Raw genomic sequence first — 7626 nt, forward strand, 5'->3', positions numbered from 1 at the left:
GCTAAACATGTACACTAATGACAATGTAAATCGAAAACATTTTGCACTGAGCACTTTTGCACTTCTTGAACTCAAATGGTCAACGCTTGTTGTAACTGGAGAATTATGCCTAAAAATGCTCAGATGGGCTTTCGTTAACTACTGCATGTAAGGGACCATCTGAAAATTCCACCTACAGCACTAAAACGTCAGAGGTGTCCAAGTAATCATTCATTAATTAATTCAATTAAAGTGTAAGTTCCATCCATCCATCCATCTTCTGTAGCCGCTTGTCCTATGTAGGGTCGCGGGTAGTGCTGGAGCCTATCCCATGTGTCTCGCGCTGAAAGCAGGAAACACCCTGGACAGATGGCTAGTCCATCACAGGGCTAACACACACAGACATACACATTCACACTCTACTCTACGGGCAATTTATAGGTTCCAGTTCACTTGACCTACATGTGTTTGGACTGTGGGGGAAACCGGAGCACCTGGAGGAAACCCACACAAACACAGGGAGAACATGCAAACTCCACACAGAAAGGCCCTGGGTGAGCCGGGACTCCAAACGGGGACCTTCTTGCTGTGAGGCAACAGTGCTACCCACGGATAAAGTGTAAGTTATGCATACAATTCACAATCTTTAGAATGTGTAAATGTTTTTTTAATAAGTGTTTAAGACAGAACATGCAAGGCAGTTGCATTGAACACTAGTACACCAGTGACATTTTTGCACAGCGTGTGGACTTTTCAGACAATCTCTTATGAATCATAAGCGAATATTTAATAAATATTGAACTTAAATTAAAATTTACCCCTTGGAATACTGTATGCAATAATTAGAATGCAATCCATAGACATATTTGTTCTTTTTTAAGACATATTTGTTTACTGCTTTAATGCGTTTCACATGAAATACTTGTCACGGTTCCGGCATGTGTGCTCAAACTGTTGTTTGTGTTTCCCTCCTTCTTGTCTCGCAGGTGGAGTCGGCACGCGTGATCATCATTTCCATGGGAATGCTGATCAATCCCAGGGAGATGCTGATCATGGTGATGAATTACATGCCCGCTTCCATCTGCTTCCCTTGAATTAAATGCCCGCTTCCATCTCCATAACTTTGATTATGCCTTTCGGATTGGTCAGTGCCCCCGCCGTCTTCCAGGGCCTCGTGAATTATGTGCTTAGAAACATGGTTGATCATTTTGTCTTGTTTATCTTGACGAAATTCTGATCTTCTCCTAGAATATGCAGGAACATGTGTGGCATGTCAGGTAGGTGCTTCAGCAGCTGTTGGAGAACCGTCTGTTTGTCAAGGCGGAGAAGTATGCTTTTCATACACTGTCGGTTCCATTCTTGGGGTTCATCATTTCATCTGAGGTATGGTACGTATGGACCCGGCTAAGGTAATAGCCATCTCTGAGTGGCCAACCCCAGATTCTCACAAGGCATTGCAAAGGTTTCTGGGGTTTGCCAACTTTTACCGGAGACTTATTGTGCAACTATAGCCAACTCACTGTGCCACTGACGGATCTCACCTCCATGCACGCTGACTTTTGATGGTCCCCGTGGGCTGAAGCCATGTTTGCTAAACTTAAGTGGTTTTCCACTGCACCAATTTTAATTACCCTCGACCATACTAGCCAGTTCATTGTGGAGGTGGATGCGTCTGAGGTCGGTGTTGGAGTGGACCACCATCCTCCCTTTTCCTCGAGTAGTGGGCATAGTATCCTGGGAGGTGGAAACAAAAGTCCGCACAGCGCTACGACACACTGCATCTCCCGCTGCCTGTCCAGCAGGCAAACTGTTTATCCGTGTTCAGTTCGAATGCACGTCCTTCAGTGGGGTCACTCGTCTAATGTTGCCAGCCACCCGGAAGCTACTCATCCCCAAATGCTCATAAGACACATTAATAGTGTAATAGTTAATAGTTTCTAGTGGCCATCGCTTGTGCAGGACGTTCGGCAGTTTGTTACCGCATGCCCTATTTGTGTGACCAATAAGACTTTCTGTAACCTCCCAGCCGGGCTCCTCCAACCACTGTCAGTGCCTTTGAGACCGTGGTCGCACACAGCCATGGATTTTGTAATTGGTCTCCCCCCCTCCCATGGCAATACGGTCCTTCTACCTACAGGTATGAGGCCGTGCCGGTTAGCACTGGGGGCAATTTGGGGACCTCAATGGCATCTCTTACCTCGTCTCTTGTATCTTGTGCTTAGCTAAAGTCACTCAATCTACGGTGTGTTATGGATCAAGTAGAACTATCTTATACTATTCTTTTGACCACTAAAGATAGCATTACTTATAATATTCCAGATCTGTCTTAAATTTTCAGTATGCCAAAAAGTTCATTAGAACTTGATGTAGTCACAGAAAATATTAACACATTCTTCTCTAGCACTCTAGATAGTGTCACCCCCCCTTCGATTAAAGAAAGCTAAAGAGAAAAGTCCTGCACCATGGGACAATGATCACTATCATGCTCTTAAGAGAGTGACTCAAGCCGGGTCTCCTAAGCAACCAAATTGGCCCGGTTGCTAGGGAGGGTAGAGTCACACAGGGTAACCTCCTCGTGATCGCTATAATGTGGTTCGCTCTCGGTGGGGCGCGCGGTGAGTTGTGCGTGGATGCCGCGGTGGATGTCGTGAAACCTCCATGCGTGCTATATCTCTGCGGCAACGCGCTCAACAAGCCACGTGATAAGATGCGTTGGTTGATGGCCTCAGACGCGGAGGCAGCTGAGATTCGTTCTCTGCCACCCGGATTGAGGCGAGTCACTACGCCACCACGAGGATTTAGAGCACATTGGGAATTCCAAATTGGGAGAAAAAAAATGGGATCAGAAATTGGAATGCAATTGGAAGAGTCTAAATTTCAGTAATTTTCTGTCATAGGTTAGGAAGAGCTAACAAACTTTCTTAAAGCATCAAAAGCAACAACATGAATGCTTGACCCCATACCAACTAATCTCCTGAAAGAGGTGTTTCCTGTAATGTCAGAACCTCTTCTTAATATTATTAACTCATCGCCATCCTTAGGGCATGTCCCCAGAAACTTTAAACAGGCAGTTATCAAACCACATATCAAGAAACCAAAGCTTGATCCTGGAGAGTTAGCTAATGACAGACCAATCTCAAATCTCTCATTTATGTTGAAAATACTAAAAAAGGTAGTGTCCTCTGGGGACGCACCTGCCCATGGCCCAAGTGGAACCCCAGATACTGTATGTCCACCCGCCCAATCGCGCACTTCTTGGGGTTTGCTGTGAGTCCGGCCCGTCGCAGCGATCTCAGAACTGCCCTCAGATGTTGCATGTGCCGCTGCCAATCATTACTGTAAATGATGATGTCATCCAAGTATGTAGCGGCGTAAACCAAATGCGGTCTGAGGATTCGGTCCATGAGACGCTGAAACGTAGCCGGGGCTCCAAACAAACCGAACGGAAGCGTCACAAATTGGTGTAATCTGAATGGTGTTGACAAAGCTGTTTTTTCACAGGAAATTGGTGTCAAGGGGATATGCCAATAACCCTTTGTCAAATCCAGTGTTGAATAAAATCGAGCAATGCCCAACCGATCGAGCAACTCATCAACGCGTGGCATTGGGTATGCATCAAATTTAGACACCGTGTTGACTTTTCTATAATCCACATAGAAACGTACAGACCCGTCACTCTTAGGAACAAGAACAACTGGGCTGGACCAATCGCTGTGGGATTCCTCTGTTATCCCCATATCGAGCATTGCATCCAATTCATCCAATTTTCTTTTTGTGCTCGGGCAATCGTAGGGACGGCTACGTACCACCACCCCCGGCTCAGTCTCGATGTGGTGTTGGATGAGGTTCGTGTGACCCGGTAGAGGGGAAAATATATCTGCAAATTCTTGTCGAAGTTTGGCAACCTCTGCGAGTTGGTACGGTGAGAGGTGGTCTCTGCAAGTGACTGGGGTGAAATTATTGTGTTTCGTATTCACCTCCAGCCCGAGCTCCGCCCTCTCTGGAACTACCATAGCCAACATCACAGGCACCACCTCCCTCCACAATTTCAGGAGGTTGAGTTGATATATTTGATGTGTGCCCCCTCTATCGGTTCGCTTTACATCATAATAGAGATCCCCCAATCTTCGTGTGACCTCAAAAGGTCCTTGCCACTTGCTGAGTAATTTGGAGCTCGATGTGGGGAGTAATACGAGTACTTTATCTCCCGGTGTAAATGAAGGAGAGAGCAGCGGGGCACTGTAGAGGTAGGGGGCGGTGTCCACTTCCTCGTGTGGGGAACTGTCCTCGGTGGCAGAGCTCCACACCTCCGTGGGGCAGGAACGGGCTCTGGGGAGAGAGCAGAGTGAGAGGGAAGGGGGAGAGAAACGGGGGGGAAGAGAGGGAGAGAGAGGGGAGGGCTCTTCTGTCCTCGGGTGCACCACCAAATGGTCCTCTGCAAGCTGGACAGCTTCCTCCAGTGACGCTGGGCGGTGGCACTGGACCCATTCTGCTGTCCCCGGTGGCAGTCGATGAATCAGCTGCTCCAGTACCACCTGGTCGATCACTCCCGTCACGATTCCCTGCCAGCAGCCATTTCCGGCACGCGTCTCGGACGCCGTCCCCAGCTTCAAGGTCCGGAACAGCTGGTGATACTGTTCCAGGCTACGACCCACCCGCTGCAGGATAGACTTTTTCAGATTGTCATAGGCCAGGAGATTAGTCGCAGGCAACTGTTGGGCAGCAATCTGAGCTTCCCCGGACAGCAATGGGAGGAGCCTGGCCGCCCACTGGTCACGCGGCCAGCCCCAGATCTCCGCGGTTCTCTCAAATAAGTCGAGGAAAGCCTCAGCATCGTCTTCGGCTCCCATCTTCAGGAATGTGGGGGGAGGCAGTTGGCTGCGGTGGTCCGGGGTCACGGATCTCTCTTTCTCCTGGCCGAGGAGGCTCCGGATCGAGAGCCGGTCCTCTGCCTGAGCTCATAGGATCTCAAAGAAGTGCCGTTCCTGGTCTTGGCATAGCCTGGGCTTTAGGCAGCTCCTGAAGCCCGTAGCCTGGGCTTCAGGCGGCTCCTGAAGCCCAAAAAAAGGAAAAAACAATAGTCCATGGCTGAGACGGTGGAGGGCCCAGAGAGCGTCTGGGAAGAGACTCATAAGAAGGAGCGAAGTTAGAGCAGGCGGAGCCGTGGAAGACACAGAGGGTGGAGCCGAAGAAGACTCAGAGGGTGGAGCCGTGGAAGACTCAGAGGGTGGAGCCGTGGAAGACTCGTGAGGAGGAGCGGATGAAGCTGCTGGAGGAGAAGCATGGCAGAGCCGCTGAAGGAGGAGAAGTTGGAGCCACTGGAGGAGGAGCGGGCGGGCATCAAGGGGGTCTCCGGAACCACCAGAGCTAGGAGCAGAGGAGCCACCATCAAGAGGGTCTCCGGAACCACCGGAGCTAGGAGCAGAGGGGCCTCTGACGAGGGGGTCTCTGGGATCACCGAAGCTGAGAGCAGAATGTCAGCCCTGATGATTTCAGGGATAAAATCTTGAAGAGACAGACAATCACAATCCAAAGGGACCAGCTTCCTCACATGGCCATTGAGTCCAAACAAGAACATAGCTATGAGGGATCTCTCATTACAGTTCAATTGGGTGACCAGATCACTCCAGTTCCACAGGAGTGGACCCTTGGGAAAGACTCTCAATTAGTTCTGCTGGATCCATTTTTTTGTGGTTGGTTCTTCTGTCAGGGTTTGTATAGTAATGAGGTGAGAGAGAGGATCCAGATGCAGCTCTTTTAATGATAAACAAACAGAAGAAGATGTGTGTATATATATATATATATATATATATACACTTGGGATAACAAGGAGATGAGGAACACCTGGGATACAATTAAGGAAAAGAATAGGAAGACATAATACAAAACGTCAAAATAACAGTCTCTTCAAACTCTCAACATAAGAGTCCTTGGGGAATACATAAGAATTACGTGACGTGACAACCATTACTCCACCTCAGAAATATTGTTATGACAAATGCTTTCTGTTTCTGAAGCCCAAAAATTTATTCATGCTTTCATGACCTCAAGACTAGATTATTGAAATGCATTACTGGGAGGATGTCCTTCAGGTTCAATTAAAACTTCAATTAGCTAAAAATGCAACAGCTATAATGCTTATTACAACCAATAAATATAATCATATATAATTTTATCGTCACTATATTGGCTAACAGATCATTTTCGTATTAACTTTAAAATTCTGTCAATTACTTACAAAGATTTTAATGGTCTAGCTCCTCAGTACTTAAGAGAAATTCTATCATGCTATAATCCCATTCACTATGATTGCAAAATTCCGGCCTGTTAATAATATATCAATAATGAAAATCTACAAAAGGAGGTAAATACTTTTCCTATTTGGCCCCTAAATTACAGAATAGTCTTCCTAGCCTTGTTCAAGACTCAGACACACTCTTTTAAACTGAATGGCATCTACGCTATTATTATTCTGTTTGTTTTTCTGTCTCATCCTCAGGATACATATCCCGAGGTTGCCAGATCCAGCCTGATGTCCACTTCTACTGCTATGGGTCACTAATTGATGACCACCAACTGAAGTCTGTGCCAACCAGACAGCAAAGGGAATTTACATTTTAACTGTCTGCATCACCTCAGTCTACTACTATGGAATTCACAGAAGATGAACTACTGCTAACTCTAACCGTAAGACATGGGATACTCCACTTTCCACTGCATGAACATCAGAATTAGGATGGAATTCTTAGCCGATCTACCACAAGCTTGACCCTCTGACTGCAAGCCTTGCGGAGTACAAGACTACAAGTCTGAACCATAGAGTTAGTACAGACTTCACCGAAATGAACTGCCACAAGCTTCGAGCTGGACCGGAATGCACCTCACTGGCCTCTTCCAGCATCATCTTGGACATAAGATGGACTACACTCTCTTAAATTTAATATATAGACAATACATTAATGCCAACTAAAGTCCTAAATAAAGGACTCTGCATCAACATGCACTTTAACAGTTAATTCAGGATGGACTTCAAAGTAATTTAGTCATCTTACAGTTTAAATTTTTTTTTGTTTGTTTAAACAATGGCCAACAACATCTACTCAATTTTAGATAACTATTATTGGTATTATATTCATGATAAATAATATTATAGATATACAGTACTGTGCAAAAGTCTTTTGTGAAACTTGAAACATAAAATGTATGTAAAATAGTTATGTGAAACATAAGATGTTTCACTAAAGCATTTGTCTTAAGATGGTTATTTATATCTTCAGCTTTAGTGTGTCAATAGGAAATATACATTTTAGACTCCCAAACATTACTTTTGCAAATAGAAAAGACAGGGAGCCCTGCAACAGATGTCATGGCTCCCACAATGCCCCCCACTGAACATCGTGTCAGTCTGAGATTACATAAAGAGACAGAAGCAATTGAGACAGCCTAAATAGATAGAAGAACTGTGGTGAATTCTCAAAGAAGCTTGAAACATCATATCTGCCAACAACCGAGAAAAACTGTGTCCAAGTGTACCTAGGAGAATTGGTGCTGTTTTAAAGGCAAAGGTGGACACACTGAATATTGATTTAGCTTTTTTATGTTTACTGGACTTTGTATGACATTAAGTGATAAATGAAAACTATTTAT

The sequence above is a fragment of the Myxocyprinus asiaticus genome, chromosome 5 (genome assembly GCF_019703515.2).
Source record: "Myxocyprinus asiaticus isolate MX2 ecotype Aquarium Trade chromosome 5, UBuf_Myxa_2, whole genome shotgun sequence".
Classification (NCBI taxonomy): domain Eukaryota; kingdom Metazoa; phylum Chordata; class Actinopteri; order Cypriniformes; family Catostomidae; genus Myxocyprinus; species Myxocyprinus asiaticus.